Raw genomic sequence first — 25,822 nt, forward strand, 5'->3', positions numbered from 1 at the left:
TGTGAAACTTTATTGAGTCGCTTTTTCTCATCGATTCCCACACAGGTTTCCAACTCAGTTGGTATCCATGAGGCTCATGTCCAGGTGCAATCTGCAGCAAATTGCACGGTTAGGTAAAAGGCAAGGAAAGTGGCATCTCGAACCGGCCCCGAGGTCAGACCTTCCTCACAATGTAATCTGTCCTTCTCGGATTGTAATGCTACCTCCGGTTTTAGGGTGGAACATTCTTTGGGAACCTTATTCTGCAAAACAGACACAGTGACTGAAACTATGCTGCACGGTATGATTTGGGACACGGCCTGCTCAGCTTTGTGCATTTCCCCTGTAGTCCGGTGTGTTTCATGTTCCGTGTAAACGTGAAAGTTGTCCTGTTTCGAGCAATGGGTGAAATCATTGAGCAAAGCAAGAATCGAAATTGCAGTAATGTCAACTAGCTCATGGTAATTTGACCCAATCATAACCGATCATATATTCTCACGCACTCACAGATATATCTGTAGCTGAATCGAGTCTGAGAAGATAGACTCAGTTTACCAGTGATTTTTGTCTGGATTGATGGGCTATCGTTAACTGCTGAGAAATTGATATTGTAGACGGGCACATCCCAGCAGCTGTGCGAGTCGGAGAGGGATCATGGAACCCTTTTCACGTGAGTTTACATCTGTTGTTATGCAGGAACACAATTGGAAGTGCAAGAAAATGGAGATGTGGGCGTGTTGGTAGTGTGGCCGAGCGGTCTAAGGCGCTGGATTAAGACTCCAGCCTCGGCAGAGGCGTGAGTTCGAATCCCACCGCTGCCATTTCTGCGGAGCAGCTAGTTTAAATGCTGTTTCGATCCCCTGCGGCATTTCTGTTTAAAACAGAAGCAAAATGAGTTTGCTTCCCGGGGAATTGATTGTGGTGTTGGAAAGTGCCGAATTTTCCAAAGTGTCTGTGCTGTCATGATCGTGTTCGCCTCCCGCGTGGAAAATCGCCAGCGGCTCTCCTGTTGCTTTCTGTTCCAGGCAAGTTGAGCTTTTACTGGAACCGAATGGAGACTGCTATTTCATCGTTGTTGCGAAACAGAGTCCTACGGTGACTCGACTCGTCGTTATTTGGTTTTCTGGCCAATGAGAAAATCGTTCCAATGTATTTCGATGTCATATGTTATTGAATTTCTCCCACTTCCTTCATTTCAGTCCTGGAGTCATCGGAAGGGAAAGGTAATCTAATCGAGACTGTGATTGGTGAAATTCACTTTTTATGGCCCATTCTTATTATGTTCTTTTTTTGTCTCTTTGCAGCATTGTCTCGGAAGTGGTGGTGCACTCAGGCTCCAGTATGTTTGAAAGAGTAGTTTGGAATTGCCCTGTTGTTAGTTGTGTGATTACGTTATGGCTCATGCCCCCTGACTGTCTCACATTTAGCATTCATGCTCGCTGTGTCTGAAAATGCATTTGGTTTTCCCGTTTTGTTTGTGTTCCGTGTTAAATGCTTTCTCTTTTGCGATTCGCTCAATACATTACGAATTAACAGGGTTTCTGAGGTAACTTCCAGCTGCAAAAATCCTCAACTGAGAATCTGGGAAATTTTCACGGAGTATGGTCAGTCGGAGCAAAAGTAAGGAAGTCGTTCGTTTCTGCAGTGTTTCACAATGCTACCTTTCCCGTGAGCAGTCGAACAGACGAAAAGATTTTGCCACAGACTGCGACGGTAAGCTCCGCAAAAACGTAATTCTTTAAAGCAGGTGTAAGCGACACAACGTTATTGGGGTACACCGCGTGGAAACAGATACTTCGGTGTATCTCGTCCATGCTCACCACATAGCCAAAATTAAACAAGTCCCATTAAACAACGAGCTAACGGAAACAGAAAGGTGAAAGGTCGAATGGCTTCAACTTTCAGTGCTGGATGCCACTGAGCTGCAGCGGGGCCGACCGAGGCTTGTTTCTGTAGTGTAGTGGTCATCACGTTCGCCTTACACGCGAAAGGTCCCCAGTTCGAAACTGGGCAGAAACTGCTTTGCTCTTCAACTGCAGCCTTTGACATCGACAAGAACGGAGCTTTCTTGCTTGCTTTCCCATGTGCAAACCTGCCTTCGAGTTTGCTCGAATAAATCGTCGCTCGTAGTGCAATGCAATGCCGCTCCGTTTAATTACTGTGCAAAAGCATTGTAAAGTTTTTCTCCAACCTGGTTCTGATCATATGCCATTCTGTTTGAGAGTGTAGTTACCCCCTTCTGATCCTTCCACGAAAAGCATTACCGCATTCGCATTCCTTGCGCAGGCGGCCCGGTTCAAAGACAGGGAAGAAGCTGATGTGCTGGTGTCACAGTGCACCACGGATTCCTCAACTAGTCTGTCTGTCAAATGTATCCCAAAGTCGTCTCTGAAAGACCTCATTTGGAAGGTGTCTGTCGTTATTCAACGTGTGAGAATTGGCACCAGAGGTCCTGAATCATGTTTTGGAGCAGTTCGCACGTTAGTGGCTCATTCAATCAGCAACAGCAATGAAAGAAATTCCACTCTCAGAGGAACCACTGAACCTTTGCTTTCATAGCGTCGCTAGTATTAAGGTGCGCCCCGAGATCTAAGCCAGGTTGGAACGGAAACGGAGGAATCGACAGAGAGGCTACAGAATGACATCGCATCCATTTGGTTTTCATTAAATCACTGACGAGCAGGAAAATGTAAACGGGGAGGGCGAGTGGGGAAGTGAGGCAGTTGCAGCTCTGGAGAAAGTCCTTCGTTGTGATTCACTCAGCAACCAGAGACGTGACGGTGACTCAGGCGTGAGAGCTCTTCACATCGTGAACAAAAAGCAATCAAGGGCAGTTAGCACCTCTTCCGGAGTGGGGGTGGGGTGAGGTAATTACCTTTTGACTTCTGTTACTATGTTCGGAAACTGCCTTTTGGATTGAGGTGAAGAGAAACTGCATTTCTAAAAAGCACCATGGAACTTGTTAAACTTTATTGAGTCGCTTTTTCTCATCGATTCCCACACAGGTTTCCAACTCAGTTGGTATCCATGAGGCTCATGTCCAGGTGCAATCTGCAGCAAATTGCACGGTTAGGTAAAAGGCAAGGAAAGTGGCATCTCGAACCGGCCCCGAGGTCAGACCTTCCTCACAATGTAATCTGTCCTTCTCGGATTGTAATGCTACCTCCGGTTTTAGGGTGGAACATTCTTTGGGAACCTTATTCTGCAAAACAGACACAGTGACTGAAACTATGCTGCACTGTATGATTTGGGACACGGCCTGCTCAGCTTTGTGCATTTCCCCTGTAGTCCGGTGTGTTTCATGTTCCGTGTAAACGTGAAAGTTGTCCTGTTTCGAGCAATGGGTGAAATCATTGAGCAAAGCAAGAATCGAAATTGCAGTAATGTCAAGTAGCTCATGGTAATTTGACCCAATCATAACCGATCATATATTCTCACGCACTCACAGATATATCTGTAGCTGAATCGAGTCTGAGAAGATAGACTCAGTTTACCAGTGATTTTTGTCTGGATTGATGGGCTATCGTTAACTGCTGAGAAATTGATATTGTAGACGGGCACATCCCAGCAGCTGTGCGAGTCGGAGAGGGATCATGGAACCCTTTTCACGTGAGTTTACATCTGTTGTTATGCAGGAACACAATTGGAAGTGCAAGAAAATGGAGTCGTGGGCGCGTTGGTAGTGTGGTCGAGCGGTCTAAGGCGCGGGATTAAGCCTCCAGTCTCGGCAGAGGCGTGGGTTCGAATCCCACCGCTGCCATTTCTGCGGAGCAGCTAGTTTAAATGCTGTTTCGATCCCCTGCGGCATTTCTGTTTAAAACAGAAGCAAATTTAGTTTGCTTCCCGGGGAATTGATTGTGGTGTTGGTAAGTGCCGAATTTTCCAAAGTGTCTGTGCTGTCATGATCGTGTTCGCCTTCCGCGCGGAAAATCGCCAGCGGCTCTACGGTTGCTTTCTGTTCCAGGCAAGTTGCGCTTTTACTGGAACCGAATGGAGACTGCTATTTCATCGTTGTTGCGAAACAGAGTCCTACGGTGACTCGACTCGTCGTTATTTGGTTTTCTGGCCAATGAGAAAATCGTTCCAATGTATTTCGATGTCATATGTTATTGAATTTCTCCCACTTCCTTCATTTCAGTCCTGGAGTCATCGGAAGGGAAAGGTAATCTAATCGAGACTGTGATTGGTGAAATTCACTTTTTATGGCCCATTCTTATTATGTTCTTTTTTTGTCTCTTTGCAGCATTGTCTCGGAAGTGGTGGTGCACTCAGGCTCCAGTATGTTTGAAAGAGTAGTTTGGAATTGCCCTGTTGTTAGTTGTGTGATTACGTTATGGCTCATGCCCCCTGACTGTCTCACATTTAGCATTCATGCTCGCTGTGTCTGAAAATGCATTTGGTTTTCCCGTTTTGTTTGTGTTCCGTGTTAAATGCTTTCTCTTTTGCGATTCGCTCAATACATTACGAATTAACAGGGTTTCTGAGGTAACTTCCAGCTGCAAAAATCCTCAACTGAGAATCTGGGAAATTTTCACGGAGTATGGTCAGTCGGAGCAAAAGTAAGGAAGTCGTTCGTTTCTGCAGTGTTTCACAATGCTACCTTTCCCGTGAGCAGTCGAACAGACGAAAAGATTTTGCCACAGACTGCGACGGTAAGCTCCGCAAAAACGTAATTCTTTAAAGCAGGTGTAAGCGACACAACGTTATTGGGGTACACCGCGTGGAAACAGATACTTCGGTGTATCTCGTCCATGCTCACCACATAGCCAAAATTAAACAAGTCCCATTAAACAACGAGCTAACGGAAACAGAAAGGTGAAAGGTCGAATGGCTTCAACTTTCAGTGCTGGATGCCACTGAGCTGCAGCGGGGCCGACCGAGGCTTGTTTCTGTAGTGTAGTGGTCATCACGTTCGCCTTACACGCGAAAGGTCCCCAGTTCGAAACTGGGCAGAAACTGCTTTGCTCTTCAACTGCAGCCTTTGACATCGACAAGAACGGAGCTTTCTTGCTTGCTTTCCCATGTGCAAACCTGCCTTCGAGTTTGCTCGAATAAATCGTCGCTCGTAGTGCAATGCAATGCCGCTCCGTTTAATTACTGTGCAAAAGCATTGTAAAGTTTTTCTCCAACCTGGTTCTGATCATATGCCATTCTGTTTGAGAGTGTAGTTACCCCCTTCTGATCCTTCCACGAAAAGCATTACCGCATTCGCATTCCTTGCGCAGGCGGCCCGGTTCAAAGACAGGGAAGAAGCTGATGTGCTGGTGTCACAGTGCACCACGGATTCCTCAACTAGTCTGTCTGTCAAATGTATCCCAAAGTCGTCTCTGAAAGACCTCATTTGGAAGGTGTCTGTCGTTATTCAACGTGTGAGAATTGGCACCAGAGGTCCTGAATCATGTTTTGGAGCAGTTCGCACGTTAGTGGCTCATTCAATCAGCAACAGCAATGAAAGAAATTCCACTCTCAGAGGAACCACTGAACCTTTGCTTTCATAGCGTCGCTAGTATTAAGGTGCGCCCCGAGATCTAAGCCAGGTTGGAACGGAAACGGAGGAATCGACAGAGAGGCTACAGAATGACATCGCATCCATTTGGTTTTCATTAAATCACTGACGAGCAGGAAAATGTAAACGGGGAGGGCGAGTGGGGAAGTGAGGCAGTTGCAGCTCTGGAGAAAGTCCTTCGTTGTGATTCACTCAGCAACCAGAGACGTGACGGTGACTCAGGCGTGAGAGCTCTTCACATCGTGAACAAAAAGCAATCAAGGGCAGTTAGCACCTCTTCCGGAGTGGGGGTGGGGTGAGGTAATTACCTTTTGACTTCTGTTACTATGTTCGGAAACTGCCTTTTGGATTGAGGTGAAGAGAAACTGCATTTCTAAAAAGCACCATGGAACTTGTTAAACTTTATTGAGTCGCTTTTTCTCATCGATTCCCACACAGGTTTCCAACTCAGTTGGTATCCATGAGGCTCATGTCCAGGTGCAATCTGCAGCAAATTGCACGGTTAGGTAAAAGGCAAGGAAAGTGGCATCTCGAACCGGCCCCGAGGTCAGACCTTCCTCACAATGTAATCTGTCCTTCTCGGATTGTAATGCTACCTCCGGTTTTAGGGTGGAACATTCTTTGGGAACCTTATTCTGCAAAACAGACACAGTGACTGAAACTATGCTGCACTGTATGATTTGGGACACGGCCTGCTCAGCTTTGTGCATTTCCCCTGTAGTCCGGTGTGTTTCATGTTCCGTGTAAACGTGAAAGTTGTCCTGTTTCGAGCAATGGGTGAAATCATTGAGCAAAGCAAGAATCGAAATTGCAGTAATGTCAAGTAGCTCATGGTAATTTGACCCAATCATAACCGATCATATATTCTCACGCACTCACAGATATATCTGTAGCTGAATCGAGTCTGAGAAGATAGACTCAGTTTACCAGTGATTTTTGTCTGGATTGATGGGCTATCGTTAACTGCTGAGAAATTGATATTGTAGACGGGCACATCCCAGCAGCTGTGCGAGTCGGAGAGGGATCATGGAACCCTTTTCACGTGAGTTTACATCTGTTGTTATGCAGGAACACAATTGGAAGTGCAAGAAAATGGAGTCGTGGGCGCGTTGGTAGTGTGGTCGAGCGGTCTAAGGCGCGGGATTAAGCCTCCAGTCTCGGCAGAGGCGTGGGTTCGAATCCCACCGCTGCCATTTCTGCGGAGCAGCTAGTTTAAATGCTGTTTCGATCCCCTGCGGCATTTCTGTTTAAAACAGAAGCAAATTTAGTTTGCTTCCCGGGGAATTGATTGTGGTGTTGGTAAGTGCCGAATTTTCCAAAGTGTCTGTGCTGTCATGATCGTGTTCGCCTTCCGCGCGGAAAATCGCCAGCGGCTCTACGGTTGCTTTCTGTTCCAGGCAAGTTGCGCTTTTACTGGAACCGAATGGAGACTGCTATTTCATCGTTGTTGCGAAACAGAGTCCTACGGTGACTCGACTCGTCGTTATTTGGTTTTCTGGCCAATGAGAAAATCGTTCCAATGTATTTCGATGTCATATGTTATTGAATTTCTCCCACTTCCTTCATTTCAGTCCTGGAGTCATCGGAAGGGAAAGGTAATCTAATCGAGACTGTGATTGGTGAAATTCACTTTTTATGGCCCATTCTTATTATGTTCTTTTTTTGTCTCTTTGCAGCATTGTCTGGGAAGTGGTGGTGCACTCAGGCTCCAGTATGTTTGAAAGAGTAGTTTGGAATTGCCCTGTTGTTAGTTGTGTGATTACGTTATGGCTCATGCCCCCTGACTGTCTCACATTTAGCATTCATGCTCGCTGTGTCTGAAAATGCATTTGGTTTTCCCGTTTTGTTTGTGTTCCGTGTTAAATGCTTTCTGTTTTGCGATTCGCTCAATACATTACGAATTAACAGGGTTTCTGAGGTAACTTCCAGCTGCAAAAATCCTCAACTGAGAATCTGGGAAATTTTCACGGAGTATGGTCAGTCGGAGCAACAGTAAGGAAGTCGTTCGTTTCTGCAGTGTTTCACAATGCTACCTTTCCCGTGAGCAGTCGAACAGACGAAAAGATTTTGCCACAGACTGCGACGGTAAGCTCCGCAAAAACGTAATTCTTTAAAGCAGGTGTAAGCGACACAACGTTATTGGGGTACACCGCGTGGAAACAGATACTTCGGTGTATCTCGTCCATGCTCACCACATAGCCAAAATTAAACAAGTCCCATTAAACAACGAGCTAACGGAAACAGAAAGGTGAAAGGTCGAATGGCTTCAACTTTCAGTGCTGGATGCCACTGAGCTGCAGCGGGGACGACCGAGGCTTGTTTCTGTAGTGTAGTGGTCATCACGTTCGCCTTACACGCGAACGGTCCCCAGTTCGAAACTGGGCAGAAACTGCTTTGCTCTTCAACTGCAGCCTTTGACATCGACAAGAACGGAGCTTTCTTGCCTGCTTTCCCATGTGCAAACCTGCCTTCGAGTTTGCTCGAATAAATCGTCGCTCGTAGTGCAATGCAATGCCGCTCCGTTTAATTACTGTGCAAAAGCATTGTAAAGTTTTTCTCCAACCTGGTTCTGATCATATGCCATTCTGTTTGAGAGTGTAGTTACCCCCTTCTGATCCTTCCACGAAAAGCATTACCGCATTCGCATTCCTTGCGCAGGCGGCCCGGTTCAAAGACAGGGAAGAAGCTGATGTGCTGGTGTCACAGTGCACCACGGATTCCTCAACTAGTCTGTCTGTCAAATGTATCCCAAAGTCGTCTCTGAAAGACCTCATTTGGAAGGTGTCTGTCGTTATTCAACGTGTGAGAATTGGCACCAGAGGTCCTGAATCATGTTTTGGAGCAGTTCGCACGTTAGTGGCTCATTCAATCAGCAACAGCAATGAAAGAAATTCCACTCTCAGAGGAACCTCTGGACCTGTGCTTTCATAGCGTCGCTAGTATTAAGGTGCGCCCCGAGATCTAAGCCAGGTTGGAACGGAAACGGAGGAATCGACAGAGAGGCTACAGAATGACATCGCATCCATTTGGTTTTCATTAAATCACTGACGAGCAGGAAAATGTCAACGGGGAGGGCGAGTGGGGAAGTGAGGCAGTTGCAGCTCTGGAGAAAGTCCTTCGTTGTGATTCACTCAGCAACCAGAGACGTGACGGTGACTCAGGCGTGAGAGCTCTTCACATCGTGAACAAAAAGCAATCAAGGGCAGTTAGCACCTCTTCCGGAGTGGGGGTGGGGTGAGGTAATTACCTTTTGACTTCTGTTACTATGTTCGGAAACTGCCTTTTGGATTGAGGTGAAGAGAAACTGCATTTCTAAAAAGCACCATGGAACTTGTTAAACTTTATTGAGTCGCTTTTTCTCATCGATTCCCACACAGGTTTCCAACTCAGTTGGTATCCATGAGGCTCATGTCCAGGTGCAATCTGCAGCAAATTGCACGGTTAGGTAAAAGGCAAGGAAAGTGGCATCTCGAACCGGCCCCGAGGTCAGACCTTCCTCACAATGTAATCTGTCCTTCTCGGATTGTAATGCTACCTCCGGTTTTAGGGTGGAACATTCTTTGGGAACCTTATTCTGCAAAACAGACACAGTGACTGAAACTATGCTGCACGGTATGATTTGGGACACGACCTGCTCAGCTTTGTGCATTTCCCCTGTAGTCCGGTGTGTTTCATGTTCCGTGTAAACGTGAAAGTTGTCCTGTTTCGAGCAATGGGTGAAATCATTGAGCAAAGCAAGAATCGAAATTGCAGTAATGTCAAGTAGCTCATGGTAATTTGACCCAATCATAACCGATCATATATTCTCACGCACTCACAGATATATCTGTAGCTGAATCGAGTCTGAGAAGATAGACTCAGTTTACCAGTGATTTTTGTCTGGATTGATGGGCTATCGTTAAGTGCTGAGAAATTGATATTGTAGACGGGCACATCCCAGCAGCTGTGCGAGTCGGAGAGGGATCATGGAACCCTTTTCACGTGAGTTTACATCTGTTGTTATGCAGGAACACAATTGGAAGTGCAAGAAAATGGAGCCGTGGGCGCGTTGGTAGTGTGGCCGAGCGGTCTAAGGCGCGGTATTAAGCCTGCAGTCTCGGCAGAGGCGTAGGTTCGAATCCCACCGCTGCCATTTCTGCGGAGCAGCTAGTTTAAATGCTGTTTCGATCCCCTTCGGCATTTCTGTTTAAAACAGAAGCAAAATGAGTTTGCTTCCCGGGGAATTGATTGTGGTGTTGGCAAGTGCCGAATTTTCCAAAGTGTCTGTGCTGTCATGATCGTGTTCGCCTCCCGCGCGGAAAATCGCCAGCGGCTCTACTGTTGCTTTCTGTTCCAGGCAAGTTGAGCTTTTACTGGAACCGAATGGAGACTGCTATTTCATCGTTGTTGCGAAACAGAGTCCTACGGTGACTCGACTCGTCGTTATTTGGTTTTCTGGCCAATGAGAAAATCGTTCCAATGTATTTCGATGTCATATGTTATTGAATTTCTCCCACTTCCTTCATTTCAGTCCTGGAGTCATCGGAAGGGAAAGGTAATCTAATCGAGACTGTGATTGGTGAAATTCACTTTTTATGGCCCATTCTTATTATGTTCTTTTTTTGTCTCTTTGCAGCATTGTCTGGGAAGTGGTGGTGCACTCAGGCTCCAGTATGTTTGAAAGAGTAGTTTGGAATTGCCCTGTTGTTAGTTGTGTGATTACGTTATGGCTCATGCCCCCTGACTGTCTCACATTTAGCATTCATGCTCGCTGTGTCTGAAAATGCATTTGGTTTTCCCGTTTTGTTTGTGTTCCGTGTTAAATGCTTTCTGTTTTGCGATTCGCTCAATACATTACGAATTAACAGGGTTTCTGAGGTAACTTCCAGCTGCAAAAATCCTCAACTGAGAATCTGGGAAATTTTCACGGAGTATGGTCAGTCGGAGCAAAAGTAAGGAAGTCGTTCGTTTCTGCAGTGTTTCACAATGCTACCTTTCCCGTGAGCAGTCGAACAGACGAAAAGATTTTGCCACAGACTGCGACGGTAAGCTCCGCAAAAACGTAATTCTTTAAAGCAGGTGTAAGCGACACAACGTTATTGGGGTACACCGCGTGGAAACAGATACTTCGGTGTATCTCGTCCATGCTCACCACATAGCCAAAATTAAACAAGTCCCATTAAACAACGAGCTAACGGAAACAGAAAGGTGAAAGGTCGAATGGCTTCAACTTTCAGTGCTGGATGCCACTGAGCTGCAGCGGGGACGACCGAGGCTTGTTTCTGTAGTGTAGTGGTCATCACGTTCGCCTTACACGCGAAAGGTCCCCAGTTCGAAACTGGGCAGAAACTGCTTTGCTCTTCAACTGCAGCCTTTGACATCGACAAGAACGGAGCTTTCTTGCCTGCTTTCCCATGTGCAAACCTGCCTTCGAGTTTGCTCGAATAAATCGTCGCTCGTAGTGCAATGCAATGCCGCTCCGTTTAATTACTGTGCAAAAGCATTGTAAAGTTTTTCTCCAACCTGGTTCTGATCATATGCCATTCTGTTTGAGAGTGTAGTTTCCCCCTTCTGATCCTTCCACGAAAAGCATTACCGCATTCGCATTCCTTGCGCAGGCGGCCCGGTTCAAAGACAGGGAAGAAGCTGATGTGCTGGTGTCACAGTGCACCACGGATTCCTCAACTAGTCTGTCTGTCAAATGTATCCCAAAGTCGTCTCTGAAAGACCTCATTTGGAAGGTGTCTGTCGTTATTCAACGTGTGAGAATTGGCACCAGAGGTCCTGAATCATGTTTTGGAGCAGTTCGCACGTTAGTGGCTCATTCAATCAGCAACAGCAATGAAAGAAATTCCACTCTCAGAGGAACCTCTGGACCTGTGCTTTCATAGCGTCGCTAGTATTAAGGTGCGCCCCGAGATCTAAGCCAGGTTGGAACGGAAACGGAGGAATCGACAGAGAGGCTACAGAATGACATCGCATCCATTTGGTTTTCATTAAATCACTGACGAGCAGGAAAATGTAAACGGGGAGGGCGAGTGGGGAAGTGAGGCAGTTGCAGCTCTGGAGAAAGTCCTTCGTTGTGATTCACTCAGCAACCAGAGACGTGACGGTGACTCAGGCGTGAGAGCTCTTCACATCGTGAACAAAAAGCAATCAAGGGCAGTTAGCACCTCTTCCGGAGTGGGGGTGGGGTGAGGTAATTACCTTTTGACTTCTGTTACTATGTTCGGAAACTGCCTTTTGGATTGAGGTGAAGAGAAACTGCATTTCTAAAAAGCACCATGGAACTTGTTAAACTTTATTGAGTCGCTTTTTCTCATCGATTCCCACACAGGTTTCCAACTCAGTTGGTATCCATGAGGCTCATGTCCAGGTGCAATCTGCAGCAAATTGCACGGTTAGGTAAAAGGCAAGGAAAGTGGCATCTCGAACCGGCCCCGAGGTCAGACCTTCCTCACAATGTAATCTGTCCTTCTCGGATTGTAATGCTACCTCCGGTTTTAGGGTGGAACATTCTTTGGGAACCTTATTCTGCAAAACAGACACAGTGACTGAAACTATGCTGCACGGTATGATTTGGGACACGACCTGCTCAGCTTTGTGCATTTCCCCTGTAGTCCGGTGTGTTTCATGTTCCGTGTAAACGTGAAAGTTGTCCTGTTTCGAGCAATGGGTGAAATCATTGAGCAAAGCAAGAATCGAAATTGCAGTAATGTCAAGTAGCTCATGGTAATTTGACCCAATCATAACCGATCATATATTCTCACGCACTCACAGATATATCTGTAGCTGAATCGAGTCTGAGAAGATAGACTCAGTTTACCAGTGATTTTTGTCTGGATTGATGGGCTATCGTTAAGTGCTGAGAAATTGATATTGTAGACGGGCACATCCCAGCAGCTGTGCGAGTCGGAGAGGGATCATGGAACCCTTTTCACGTGAGTTTACATCTGTTGTTATGCAGGAACACAATTGGAAGTGCAAGAAAATGGAGCCGTGGGCGCGTTGGTAGTGTGGCCGAGCGGTCTAAGGCGCGGTATTAAGCCTGCAGTCTCGGCAGAGGCGTAGGTTCGAATCCCACCGCTGCCATTTCTGCGGAGCAGCTAGTTTAAATGCTGTTTCGATCCCCTTCGGCATTTCTGTTTAAAACAGAAGCAAAATGAGTTTGCTTCCCGGGGAATTGATTGTGGTGTTGGCAAGTGCCGAATTTTCCAAAGTGTCTGTGCTGTCATGATCGTGTTCGCCTCCCGCGCGGAAAATCGCCAGCGGCTCTACTGTTGCTTTCTGTTCCAGGCAAGTTGAGCTTTTACTGGAACCGAATGGAGACTGCTATTTCATCGTTGTTGCGAAACAGAGTCCTACGGTGACTCGACTCGTCGTTATTTGGTTTTCTGGCCAATGAGAAAATCGTTCCAATGTATTTCGATGTCATATGTTATTGAATTTCTCCCACTTCCTTCATTTCAGTCCTGGAGTCATCGGAAGGGAAAGGTAATCTAATCGAGACTGTGATTGGTGAAATTCACTTTTTATGGCCCATTCTTATTATGTTCTTTTTTTGTCTCTTTGCAGCATTGTCTGGGAAGTGGTGGTGCACTCAGGCTCCAGTATGTTTGAAAGAGTAGTTTGGAATTGCCCTGTTGTTAGTTGTGTGATTACGTTATGGCTCATGCCCCCTGACTGTCTCACATTTAGCATTCATGCTCGCTGTGTCTGAAAATGCATTTGGTTTTCCCGTTTTGTTTGTGTTCCGTGTTAAATGCTTTCTGTTTTGCGATTCGCTCAATACATTACGAATTAACAGGGTTTCTGAGGTAACTTCCAGCTGCAAAAATCCTCAACTGAGAATCTGGGAAATTTTCACGGAGTATGGTCAGTCGGAGCAAAAGTAAGGAAGTCGTTCGTTTCTGCAGTGTTTCACAATGCTACCTTTCCCGTGAGCAGTCGAACAGACGAAAAGATTTTGCCACAGACTGCGACGGTAAGCTCCGCAAAAACGTAATTCTTTAAAGCAGGTGTAAGCGACACAACGTTATTGGGGTACACCGCGTGGAAACAGATACTTCGGTGTATCTCGTCCATGCTCACCACATAGCCAAAATTAAACAAGTCCCATTAAACAACGAGCTAACGGAAACAGAAAGGTGAAAGGTCGAATGGCTTCAACTTTCAGTGCTGGATGCCACTGAGCTGCAGCGGGGACGACCGAGGCTTGTTTCTGTAGTGTAGTGGTCATCACGTTCGCCTTACACGCGAAAGGTCCCCAGTTCGAAACTGGGCAGAAACTGCTTTGCTCTTCAACTGCAGCCTTTGACATCGACAAGAACGGAGCTTTCTTGCCTGCTTTCCCATGTGCAAACCTGCCTTCGAGTTTGCTCGAATAAATCGTCGCTCGTAGTGCAATGCAATGCCGCTCCGTTTAATTACTGTGCAAAAGCATTGTAAAGTTTTTCTCCAACCTGGTTCTGATCATATGCCATTCTGTTTGAGAGTGTAGTTTCCCCCTTCTGATCCTTCCACGAAAAGCATTACCGCATTCGCATTCCTTGCGCAGGCGGCCCGGTTCAAAGACAGGGAAGAAGCTGATGTGCTGGTGTCACAGTGCACCACGGATTCCTCAACTAGTCTGTCTGTCAAATGTATCCCAAAGTCGTCTCTGAAAGACCTCATTTGGAAGGTGTCTGTCGTTATTCAACGTGTGAGAATTGGCACCAGAGGTCCTGAATCATGTTTTGGAGCAGTTCGCACGTTAGTGGCTCATTCAATCAGCAACAGCAATGAAAGAAATTCCACTCTCAGAGGAACCTCTGGACCTGTGCTTTCATAGCGTCGCTAGTATTAAGGTGCGCCCCGAGATCTAAGCCAGGTTGGAACGGAAACGGAGGAATCGACAGAGAGGCTACAGAATGACATCGCATCCATTTGGTTTTCATTAAATCACTGACGAGCAGGAAAATGTAAACGGGGAGGGCGAGTGGGGAAGTGAGGCAGTTGCAGCTCTGGAGAAAGTCCTTCGTTGTGATTCACTCAGCAACCAGAGACGTGACGGTGACTCAGGCGTGAGAGCTCTTCACATCGTGAACAAAAAGCAATCAAGGGCAGTTAGCACCTCTTCCGGAGTGGGGGTGGGGTGAGGTAATTACCTTTTGACTTCTGTTACTATGTTCGGAAACTGCCTTTTGGATTGAGGTGAAGAGAAACTGCATTTCTAAAAAGCACCATGGAACTTGTTAAACTTTATTGAGTCGCTTTTTCTCATCGATTCCCACACAGGTTTCCAACTCAGTTGGTATCCATGAGGCTCATGTCCAGGTGCAATCTGCAGCAAATTGCACGGTTAGGTAAAAGGCAAGGAAAGTGGCATCTCGAACCGGCCCCGAGGTCAGACCTTCCTCACAATGTAATCTGTCCTTCTCGGATTGTAATGCTACCTCCGGTTTTAGGGTGGAACATTCTTTGGGAACCTTATTCTGCAAAACAGACACAGTGACTGAAACTATGCTGCACGGTATGATTTGGGACACGACCTGCTCAGCTTTGTGCATTTCCCCTGTAGTCCGGTGTGTTTCATGTTCCGTGTAAACGTGAAAGTTGTCCTGTTTCGAGCAATGGGTGAAATCATTGAGCAAAGCAAGAATCGAAATTGCAGTAATGTCAAGTAGCTCATGGTAATTTGACCCAATCATAACCGATCATATATTCTCACGCACTCACAGATATATCTGTAGCTGAATCGAGTCTGAGAAGATAGACTCAGTTTACCAGTGATTTTTGTCTGGATTGATGGGCTATCGTTAACTGCTGAGAAATTGATATTGTAGACGGGCACATCCCAGCAGCTGTGCGAGTCGGAGAGGGATCATGGAACCCTTTTCACGTGAGTTTACATCTGTTGTTATGCAGGAACACAATTGGAAGTGCAAGAAAATGGAGTCGTGGGCGTGTTGGTAGTGTGGCCGAGCGGTCTAAGGCGCTGGATTAAGGCTCCAGTCTCGACAGAGGCGTGGGTTCGAATCCCACCGCTGCCATTCCTGCGGAGCAGCTAGTTTAAATGCTGTTTCGATCCCCTGCGGCATTTCTGTTTAAAACAGAAGCAAATTTAGTTTGCTTCCCGGGGAATTGATTGTGGTGTTGGTAAGTGCCGAATTTTCCAAAGTGTCTGTGCTGTCATGATCGTGTTCGCCTCCCGCGTGGAAAATCGCCAGCGGCTCTACTGTTGCTTTCTGTTCCAGGCAAGTTGAGCTTTTACTGGAACCGAATGGAGACTGCTATTTCATCGTTGTTGCGAAACAGAGTCCTACGGTGACTCGACTCGTCGTTATTTGGTTTTCTGGCCAATGAGAAAATCGTTCCAATGTATTTCGATGTCATATGTTATTGAATTTCTCCCACTTCCTTCATTTCAGTCCTGGAGTCATCGGAAGGGAAAGGTAATCTAATCGAGACTGTGATTGGTGAAATTCACTTTTTATGGCCCATTCTTATTATGTTCTTTTTTTGTCTCTTTGCAGCATTGTCTGGGAAGTGGTGGTGCACTCAGGCTCCAGTATGTTTGAAAGAGTAGTTTGGAATTGCCCTGTTGTTAGTTGTGTGATTACGTTATGGCTCATGCCCCCTGACTGTCTCACATTTAGCATTCATGCTCGCTGTGTCTGAAAATGCATTTGGTTTTCCCGTTTTGTTTGTGTTCCGTGTTAAATGCTTTCTGTTTTGCGATTCGCTCAATACATTACGAATTAACAGGGTTTCTGAGGTAACTTCCAGCTGCAAAAATCCTCAACTGAGAATCTGGGAAATTTTCACGGAGTATGGTCAGTCGGAGCAAAAGTAAGGAAGTCGTTCGTTTCTGCAGTGTTTCACAATGCTACCTTTCCCGTGAGCAGTCGAACAGACGAAAAGATTTTGCCACAGACTGCGACGGTAAGCTCCGCAAAAACGTAATTCTTTAAAGCAGGTGTAAGCGACACAACGTTATTGGGGTACACCGCGTGGAAACAGATACTTCGGTGTATCTCGTCCATGCTCACCACATAGCCAAAATTAAACAAGTCCCATTAAACAACGAGCTAACGGAAACAGAAAGGTGAAAGGTCGAATGGCTTCAACTTTCAGTGCTGGATGCCACGGAGCTGCAGCGGGGACGACCGAGGCTTGTGTCTGTAGTGTAGTGGTCATCACGTTCGCCTTACACGCGAAAGGTCCCCAGTTCGAAACTGGGCAGAAACTGATTTGCTCTTCAACTGCAGCCTTTGACATCGACAAGAACGGAGCTTTCTTGCCTGCTTTCCCATGTGCAAACCTGCCTTCGAGTTTGCTCGAATAAATCGTCGCTCGTAGTGCAATGCAATGCCGCTCCGTTTAATTACTGTGCAAAAGCATTGTAAAGTTTTTCTCCAACCTGATTCTGATCATATGCCATTCTGTTTGAGAGTGTAGTTACCCCCTTCTGATCCTTCCACGAAAAGCATTACCGCATTCGCATTCCTTGCGCAGGCGGCCCGGTTCAAAGACAGGGAAGAAGCTGATGTGCTGGTGTCACAGTGCACCACGGATTCCTCAACTAGTCTGTCTGTCAAATGTATCCCAAAGTCGTCTCTGAAAGACCTCATTTGGAAGGTGTCTGTCGTTATTCAACGTGTGAGAATTGGCACCAGAGGTCCTGAATCATGTTTTGGAGCAGTTCGCACGTTAGTGGCTCATTCAATCAGCAACAGCAATGAAAGAAATTCCACTCTCAGAGGAACCTCTGGACCTGTGCTTTCATAGCGTCGCTAGTATTAAGGTGCGCCCCGAGATCTAAGCCAGGTTGGAACGGAAACGGAGGAATCGACAGAGAGGCTACAGAATGACATCGCATCCATTTGGTTTTCATTAAATCACTGACGAGCAGGAAAATGTAAACGGGGAGGGCGAGTGGGGAAGTGAGGCAGTTGCAGCTCTGGAGAAAGTCCTTCGTTGTGATTCACTCAGCAACCAGAGACGTGACGGTGACTCAGGCGTGAGAGCTCTTCACATCGTGAACAAAAAGCAATCAAGGGCAGTTAGCACCTCTTCCAGAGTGGGGGTGGGGTGAGGTAATTACCTTTTGACTTCTGTTACTATGTTCGGAAACTGCCTTTTGGATTGAGGTGAAGAGAACCTGCATTTCTAAAAAGCACCATGGAACTTGTTAAACTTTATTGAGTCGCTTTTTCTCATCGATTCCCACACAGGTTTCCAACTCAGTTGGTATCCATGAGGCTCATGTCCAGGTGCAATCTGCAGCAAATTGCACGGTTAGGTAAAAGGCAAGGAAAGTGGCATCTCGAACCGGCCCCGAGGTCAGACCTTCCTCACAATGTAATCTGTCCTTCTCGGATTGTAATGCTACCTCCGGTTTTAGGGTGGAACATTCTTTGGGAACCTTATTCTGCAAAACAGACACAGTGACTGAAACTATGCTGCACGGTATGATTTGGGACACGACCTGCTCAGCTTTGTGCATTTCCCCTGTAGTCCGGTGTGTTTCATGTTCCGTGTAAACGTGAAAGTTGTCCTGTTTCGAGCAATGGGTGAAATCATTGAGCAAAGCAAGAATCGAAATTGCAGTAATGTCAAGTAGCTCATGGTAATTTGACCCAATCATAACCGATCATATATTCTCACGCACTCACAGATATATCTGTAGCTGAATCGAGTCTGAGAAGATAGACTCAGTTTACCAGTGATTTTTGTCTGGATTGATGGGCTATCGTTAACTGCTGAGAAATTGATATTGTAGACGGGCACATCCCAGCAGCTGTGCGAGTCGGAGAGGGATCATGGAACCCTTTTCACGTGAGTTTACATCTGTTGTTATGCAGGAACACAATTGGAAGTGCAAGAAAATGGAGTCGTGGGCGCGTTGGTAGTGTGGTCGAGCGGTCTAAGGCGCGGGATTAAGCCTCCAGTCTCGGCAGAGGCGTGGGTTCGAATCCCACCGCTGCCATTTCTGCGGAGCAGCTAGTTTAAATGCTGTTTCGATCCCCTGCGGCATTTCTGTTTAAAACAGAAGCAAATTTAGTTTGCTTCCCGGGGAATTGATTGTGGTGTTGGTAAGTGCCGAATTTTCCAAAGTGTCTGTGCTGTCATGATCGTGTTCGCCTCCCGCGTGGAAAATCGCCAGCGGCTCTACTGTTGCTTTCTGTTCCAGGCAAGTTGAGCTTTTACTGGAACCGAATGGAGACTGCTATTTCATCGTTGTTGCGAAACAGAGTCCTACGGTGACTCGACTCGTCGTTATTTGGTTTTCTGGCCAATGAGAAAATCGTTCCAATGTATTTCGATGTCATATGTTATTGAATTTCTCCCACTTCCTTCATTTCAGTCCTGGAGTCATCGGAAGGGAAAGGTAATCTAATCGAGACTGTGATTGGTGAAATTCACTTTTTATGGCCCATTCTTATTATGTTCTTTTTTTGTCTCTTTGCAGCATTGTCTGGGAAGTGGTGGTGCACTCAGGCTCCAGTATGTTTGAAAGAGTAGTTTGGAATTGCCCTGTTGTTAGTTGTGTGATTACGTTATGGCTCATGCCCCCTGACTGTCTCACATTTAGCATTCATGCTCGCTGTGTCTGAAAATGCATTTGGTTTTCCCGTTTTGTTTGTGTTCCGTGTTAAATGCTTTCTGTTTTGCGATTCGCTCAATACATTACGAATTAACAGGGTTTCTGAGGTAACTTCCAGCTGCAAAAATCCTCAACTGAGAATCTGGGAAATTTTCACGGAGTATGGTCAGTCGGAGCAAAAGTAAGGAAGTCGTTCGTTTCTGCAGTGTTTCACAATGCTACCTTTCCCGTGAGCAGTCGAACAGACGAAAAGATTTTGCCACAGACTGCGACGGTAAGCTCCGCAAAAACGTAATTCTTTAAAGCAGGTGTAAGCGACACAACGTTATTGGGGTACACCGCGTGGAAACAGATACTTCGGTGTATCTCGTCCATGCTCACCACATAGCCAAAATTAAACAAGTCCCATTAAACAACGAGCTAACGGAAACAGAAAGGTGAAAGGTCGAATGGCTTCACCTTTCAGTGCTGGATGCCACTTAGCTGCAGCGGGGACGGACGGGGCTTGTTTCTGTAGTGTAGTGGTCATCACGTTCGCCTTACACGCGAAAGGTCCCCAGTTCGAAACTGGGCAGAAGCTGCTTTGCTCTTCAACTGCAGCCTTTGACATCGACAAGAACGGAGCTTTCTTGCCTGCTTTCCCATGTGCAAACCTGCCTTCGAGTTTGCTCGAATAAATCGTCGCTCGTAGTGCAATGCAATGCCGCTCCGTTTAATTACTGTGCAAAAGCATTGTAAAGTTTTTCTCCAACCTGGTTCTGATCATATGCCATTCTGTTTGAGAGTGTAGTTACCCCCTTCTGATCCTTCCACGAAAAGCATTACCGCATTCGCATTCCTTGCGCAGGCGGCCCGGTTCAAAGACAGGGAAGAAGCTGATGTGCTGGTGTCACAGTGCACCACGGATTCCTCAACTAGTCTGTCTGTCAAATGTATCCCAAAGTCGTCTCTGAAAGACCTCATTTGGAAGGTGTCTGTCGTTATTCAACGTGTGAGAATTGGCACCAGAGGTCCTGAATCATGTTTTGGAGCAGTTCGCACGTTAGTGGCTCATTCAATCAGCAACAGCAATGAAAGAAATTCCACTCTCAGAGGAACCTCTGGACCTGTGCTTTCATAGCGTCGCTTGTATTAAGGTGCGCCCCGAGATCTAAGCCAGGTTGGAACGGAAACGGAGGAATCGACAGAGAGGCTACAGAATGACATCGCATCCATTTGGTTTTCATTAAATCACTGACGAGCAGGAAAATGTAAACGGGGAGGGCGAGTGGGGAAGTGAGGCAGTTGCAGCTCTGGAGAAAGTCCTTCGTTGTGATTCACTCAGCAACCAGAGACGTGACGGTGACTCAGGCGTGAGAGCTCTTCACATCGTGAACAAAAAGCAATCAAGGGCAGTTAGCACCTCTTCCAGAGTGGGGGTGGGGTGAGGTAATTACCTTTTGACTTCTGTTACTATGTTCGGAAACTGCCTTTTGGATTGAGGTGAAGAGAACCTGCATTTCTAAAAAGCACCATGGAACTTGTTAAACTTTATTGAGTCGCTTTTTCTCATCGATTCCCACACAGGTTTCCAACTCAGTTGGTATCCATGAGGCTCATGTCCAGGTGCAATCTGCAGCAAATTGCACGGTTAGGTAAAAGGCAAGGAAAGTGGCATCTCGAACCGGCCCCGAGGTCAGACCTTCCTCACAATGTAATCTGTCCTTCTCGGATTGTAATGCTACCTCCGGTTTTAGGGTGGAACATTCTTTGGGAACCTTATTCTGCAAAACAGACACAGTGACTGAAACTATGCTGCACGGTATGATTTGGGACACGGCCTGCTCAGCTTTGTGCATTTCCCCTGTAGTCCGGTGTGTTTCAAAAACGTGTAAACGTGAAAGTTGTCCTGTTTCGAGCAATGGGTGAAATCATTGAGCAAAGCAAGAATCGAAATTGCAGTAATGTCAAGTAGCTCATGGTAATTTGACCCAATCATAACCGATCATATATTCTCACGCACTCACAGATACATCTGTAGCTGAATCGAGTCTGAGAAGATAGACTCAGTTTACCAGTGATTTTTGTCTGGATTGATGGGCTATCGTTAACTGCTGAGAAATTGATATTGTAGACGGGCACATCCCAGCAGCTGTGCGAGTCGGAGAGGGATCATGGAACCCTTTTCACGTGAGTTTACATCTGTTGTTATGCAGGAACACAATTGGAAGTGCAAGAAAATGGAGTCGTGGGCGTGTTGGTAGTGTGGCCGAGCGGTCTAAGGCGCTGGATTAAGGCTCCAGCCTCGCCAGAGGCGTGGGTTCGAATCCCACCGCTGCCATTTCTGCGGAGCAGCTAGTTTAAATGCTGTTTCGATCCCCTTCGGCATTTCTGTTTAAAACAGAAGCAAAATGAGTTTGCTTCCCGGGGAATTGATTGTGGTGTTGGTAAGTGCCGAATTTTCCAAAGTGTCTGTGCTGTCATGATCGTGTTCGCCTCCCGCGCGGTAAATCGCCAGCGGCTCTACTGTTGCTTTCTGTTCAAGGCAAGTTGAGCTTTTACTGGAACCGAATGGAGACTGCTATTTCATCGTTGTTGCGAAACAGAGTCCTACGGTGACTCGACTCGTCGTTATTTGGTTTTCTGGCCAATGAGAAAATCGTTCCAATGTATTTCGATGTCATATGTTATTGAATTTCTCCCACTTCCTTCATTTCAGTCCTGGAGTCATCAGAAGGGAAAGGTCATCTAATCGAGACTGTGATTGGTGAAATTCACTTTTTATGGCCCATTCTTATTATGTTCTTTTTTTGTCTCTTTGCAGCATTGTCTGGGAAGTGGTGGTGCACTCAGGCTCCAGTATGTTTGAAAGAGTAGTTTGGAATTGCCCTGTTGTTAGTTGTGTGATTACGTTATGGCTCATGCCCCCTGACTGTCTCACATTTAGCATTCATGCTCGCTGTGTCTGAAAATGCATTTGGTTTTCCCGTTTTGTTTGTGTTCCGTGTTAAATGCTTTCTGTTTTGCGATTCGCTCAATACATTACGAATTAACAGGGTTTCTGAGGTAACTTCCAGCTGCAAAAATCCTCAACTGAGAATCTGGGAAATTTTCACGGAGTATGGTCAGTCGGAGCAAAAGTAAGGAAGTCGTTCGTTTCTGCAGTGTTTCACAATGCTACCTTTCCCGTGAGCAGTCGAACAGACGAAAAGATTTTGCCACAGACTGCGACGGTAAGCTCCGCAAAAACGTAATTCTTTAAAGCAGGTGTAAGCGACACAACGTTATTGGGGTACACCGCGTGGAAACAGATACTTCGGTGTATCTCGTCCATGCTCACCACATAGCCAAAATTAAACAAGTCCCATTAAACAACGAGCGAACGGAAACAGAAAGGTGAAAGGTCGAATGGCTTCAACTTTCAGTGCTGGATGCCACTGAGCTGCAGCGGGGACGGACGGGGCTTGTTTCTGTAGTGTAGTGGTCATCACGTTCGCCTTACACGCGAAAGGTCCCCAGTTCGAAACTGGGCAGAAGCTCCTTTGCTCTTCAACTGCAGCCTTTGACATCGACAAGAACGGAGCTTTCTTGCCTGCTTTCCCATGTGCAAACCTGCCTTCGAGTTTGCTCGAATAAATCGTCGCTCGTAGTGCAATGCAATGCCGCTCCGTTTAATTACTGTGCAAAAGCATTGTAAAGTTTTTCTCCAACCTGGTTCTGATCATATGCCATTCTGTTTGAGAGTGTAGTTACCCCCTTCTGATCCTTCCACGAAAAGCATTACCGCATTCGCATTCCTTGCGCAGGCGGCCCGGTTCAAAGACAGGGAAGAAGCTGATGTGCTGGTGTCACAGTGCACCACGGATTCCTCAACTAGTCTGTCTGTCAAATGTATCCCAAAGTCGTCTCTGAAAGACCTCATTTGGAAGGTGTCTGTCGTTATTCAACGTGTGAGAATTGGCACCAGAGGTCCTGAATCATGTTTTGGAGCAGTTCGCACGTTAGTGGCTCATTCAATCAGCAACAGCAATGAAAGAAATTCCACTCTCAGAGGAACCTCTGGACCTGTGCTTTCATAGCGTCGCTTGTATTAAGGTGCGCCCCGAGATCTAAGCCAGGTTGGAACGGAAACGGAGGAATCGACAGAGAGGCTACAGAATGACATCGCATCCATTTGGTTTTCATTAAATCACTGACGAGCAGGAAAATGTAAACGGGGAGGGCGAGTGGGGAAGTGAGGCAGTTGCAGCTCTGGAGAAAGTCCTTCGTTGTGATTCACTCAGCAACCAGAGACGTGACGGTGACTCAGGCGTGAGAGCTCTTCACATCGTGAACAAAAAGCAATCAAGGGCAGTTAGCACCTCTTCCAGAGTGGGGGTGGGGTGAGGTAATTACCTTTTGACTTCTGTTACTATGTTCGGAAACTGCCTTTTGGATTGAGGTGAAGAGAACCTGCATTTCTAAAAAGCACCATGGAACTTGTTAAACTTTATTGAGTCGCTTTTTCTCATCGATTCCCACACAGGTTTCCAACTCAGTTGGTATCCATGAGGCTCATGTCCAGGTGCAATCTGCAGCAAATTGCACGGTTAGGTAAAAGGCAAGGAAAGTGGCATCTCGAACCGGCCCCGAGGTCAGACCTTCCTCACAATGTAATCTGTCCTTCTCGGATTGTAATGCTACCTCCGGTTTTAGGGTGGAACATTCTTTGGGAACCTTATTCTGCAAAACAGACACAGTGACTGAAACTATGCTGCACGGTATGATTTGGGACACGACCTGCTCAGCTTTGTGCATTTCCCCTGTAGTCCGGTGTGTTTCATGTTCCGTGTAAACGTGAAAGTTGTCCTGTTTCGAGCAATGGGTGAAATCATTGAGCAAAGCAAGAATCGAAATTGCAGTAATGTCAAGTAGCTCATGGTAATTTGACCCAATCATAACCGATCATATATTCTCACGCACTCACAGATATATCTGTAGCTGAATCGAGTCTGAGAAGATAGACTCAGTTTACCAGTGATTTTTGTCTGGATTGATGGGCTATCGTTAACTGCTGAGAAATTGATATTGTAGACGGGCACATCCCAGCAGCTGTGCGAGTCGGAGAGGGATCATGGAACCCTTTTCACGTGAGTTTACATCTGTTGTTATGCAGGAACACAATTGGAAGTGCAAGAAAATGGAGTCGTGGGCGCGTTGGTAGTGTGGTCGAGCGGTCTAAGGCGCGGGATTAAGCCTCCAGTCTCGGCAGAGGCGTGGGTTCGAATCCCACCGCTGCCATTTCTGCGGAGCAGCTAGTTTAAATGCTGTTTCGATCCCCTGCGGCATTTCTGTTTAAAACAGAAGCAAATTTAGTTTGCTTCCCGGGGAATTGATTGTGGTGTTGGTAAGTGCCGAATTTTCCAAAGTGTCTGTGCTGTCATGATCGTGTTCGCCTCCCGCGTGGAAAATCGCCAGCGGCTCTACTGTTGCTTTCTGTTCCAGGCAAGTTGAGCTTTTACTGGAACCGAATGGAGACTGCTATTTCATCGTTGTTGCGAAACAGAGTCCTACGGTGACTCGACTCGTCGTTATTTGGTTTTCTGGCCAATGAGAAAATCGTTCCAATGTATTTCGATGTCATATGTTATTGAATTTCTCCCACTTCCTTCATTTCAGTCCTGGAGTCATCGGAAGGGAAAGGTAATCTAATCGAGACTGTGATTGGTGAAATTCACTTTTTATGGCCCATTCTTATTATGTTCTTTTTTTGTCTCTTTGCAGCATTGTCTGGGAAGTGGTGGTGCACTCAGGCTCCAGTATGTTTGAAAGAGTAGTTTGGAATTGCCCTGTTGTTAGTTGTGTGATTACGTTATGGCTCATGCCCCCTGACTGTCTCACATTTAGCATTCATGCTCGCTGTGTCTGAAAATGCATTTGGTTTTCCCGTTTTGTTTGTGTTCCGTGTTAAATGCTTTCTGTTTTGCGATTCGCTCAATACATTACGAATTAACAGGGTTTCTGAGGTAACTTCCAGCTGCAAAAATCCTCAACTGAGAATCTGGGAAATTTTCACGGAGTATGGTCAGTCGGAGCAAAAGTAAGGAAGTCGTTCGTTTCTGCAGTGTTTCACAATGCTACCTTTCCCGTGAGCAGTCGAACAGACGAAAAGATTTTGCCACAGACTGCGACGGTAAGCTCCGCAAAAACGTAATTCTTTAAAGCAGGTGTAAGCGACACAACGTTATTGGGGTACACCGCGTGGAAACAGATACTTCGGTGTATCTCGTCCATGCTCACCACATAGCCAAAATTAAACAAGTCCCATTAAACAACGAGCTAACGGAAACAGAAAGGTGAAAGGTCGAATGGCTTCACCTTTCAGTGCTGGATGCCACTTAGCTGCAGCGGGGACGGACGGGGCTTGTTTCTGTAGTGTAGTGGTCATCACGTTCGCCTTACACGCGAAAGGTCCCCAGTTCGAAACTGGGCAGAAGCTGCTTTGCTCTTCAACTGCAGCCTTTGACATCGACAAGAACGGAGCTTTCTTGCCTGCTTTCCCATGTGCAAACCTGCCTTCGAGTGTGCTCGAATAAATCGTCGCTCGTAGTGCAATGCAATGCCGCTCCGTTTAATTACTGTGCAAAAGCATTGTAAAGTTTTTCTCCAACCTGGTTCTGATCATATGCCATTCTGTTTGAGAGTGTAGTTACCCCCTTCTGATCCTTCCACGAAAAGCATTACCGCATTCGCATTCCTTGCGCAGGCGGCCCGGTTGAAAGACAGGGAAGAAGCTGATGTGCTGGTGTCAC

At 46.4% G+C, this 25,822-nt stretch overlaps 11 non-coding genes across 11 annotated transcripts; all 11 read left to right on the forward strand.

The window, feature by feature from the left end:
- The first annotated feature begins 1,925 nt into the window (after positions 1-1,925).
- trnav-uac (transfer RNA valine (anticodon UAC)) lies at positions 1,926-1,998 on the forward strand. The gene has a single exon. It is a non-coding gene; the product is annotated as a tRNA-Val (tRNA).
- A 2,866-nt stretch (positions 1,999-4,864) lies between these two features.
- trnav-uac (transfer RNA valine (anticodon UAC)) lies at positions 4,865-4,937 on the forward strand. Its single transcript has one exon. It is a non-coding gene; the product is annotated as a tRNA-Val (tRNA).
- Positions 4,938-7,803: 2,866 nt separating this feature from the next.
- trnav-uac (transfer RNA valine (anticodon UAC)) lies at positions 7,804-7,876 on the forward strand. Its single transcript has one exon. It is a non-coding gene; the product is annotated as a tRNA-Val (tRNA).
- A 2,866-nt stretch (positions 7,877-10,742) lies between these two features.
- Positions 10,743-10,815, forward strand: trnav-uac (transfer RNA valine (anticodon UAC)). Its single transcript has one exon. It is a non-coding gene; the product is annotated as a tRNA-Val (tRNA).
- Positions 10,816-13,681: 2,866 nt separating this feature from the next.
- Positions 13,682-13,754, forward strand: trnav-uac (transfer RNA valine (anticodon UAC)). Its single transcript has one exon. It is a non-coding gene; the product is annotated as a tRNA-Val (tRNA).
- Positions 13,755-15,413: 1,659 nt separating this feature from the next.
- On the forward strand, positions 15,414-15,495 carry trnal-aag (transfer RNA leucine (anticodon AAG)). The gene has a single exon. It is a non-coding gene; the product is annotated as a tRNA-Leu (tRNA).
- Positions 15,496-16,620: 1,125 nt separating this feature from the next.
- On the forward strand, positions 16,621-16,693 carry trnav-uac (transfer RNA valine (anticodon UAC)). The gene has a single exon. It is a non-coding gene; the product is annotated as a tRNA-Val (tRNA).
- Positions 16,694-19,559: 2,866 nt separating this feature from the next.
- trnav-uac (transfer RNA valine (anticodon UAC)) lies at positions 19,560-19,632 on the forward strand. Its single transcript has one exon. It is a non-coding gene; the product is annotated as a tRNA-Val (tRNA).
- A 1,658-nt stretch (positions 19,633-21,290) lies between these two features.
- On the forward strand, positions 21,291-21,372 carry trnal-aag (transfer RNA leucine (anticodon AAG)). Its single transcript has one exon. It is a non-coding gene; the product is annotated as a tRNA-Leu (tRNA).
- A 1,125-nt stretch (positions 21,373-22,497) lies between these two features.
- trnav-uac (transfer RNA valine (anticodon UAC)) lies at positions 22,498-22,570 on the forward strand. Its single transcript has one exon. It is a non-coding gene; the product is annotated as a tRNA-Val (tRNA).
- Positions 22,571-25,436: 2,866 nt separating this feature from the next.
- On the forward strand, positions 25,437-25,509 carry trnav-uac (transfer RNA valine (anticodon UAC)). The gene has a single exon. It is a non-coding gene; the product is annotated as a tRNA-Val (tRNA).
- The last annotated feature ends 313 nt before the right edge of the window (positions 25,510-25,822 follow it).

Source organism: Chiloscyllium punctatum, chromosome 18 (assembly GCF_047496795.1).
Source record: "Chiloscyllium punctatum isolate Juve2018m chromosome 18, sChiPun1.3, whole genome shotgun sequence".
Classification (NCBI taxonomy): Eukaryota; Metazoa; Chordata; class Chondrichthyes; order Orectolobiformes; family Hemiscylliidae; genus Chiloscyllium; species Chiloscyllium punctatum.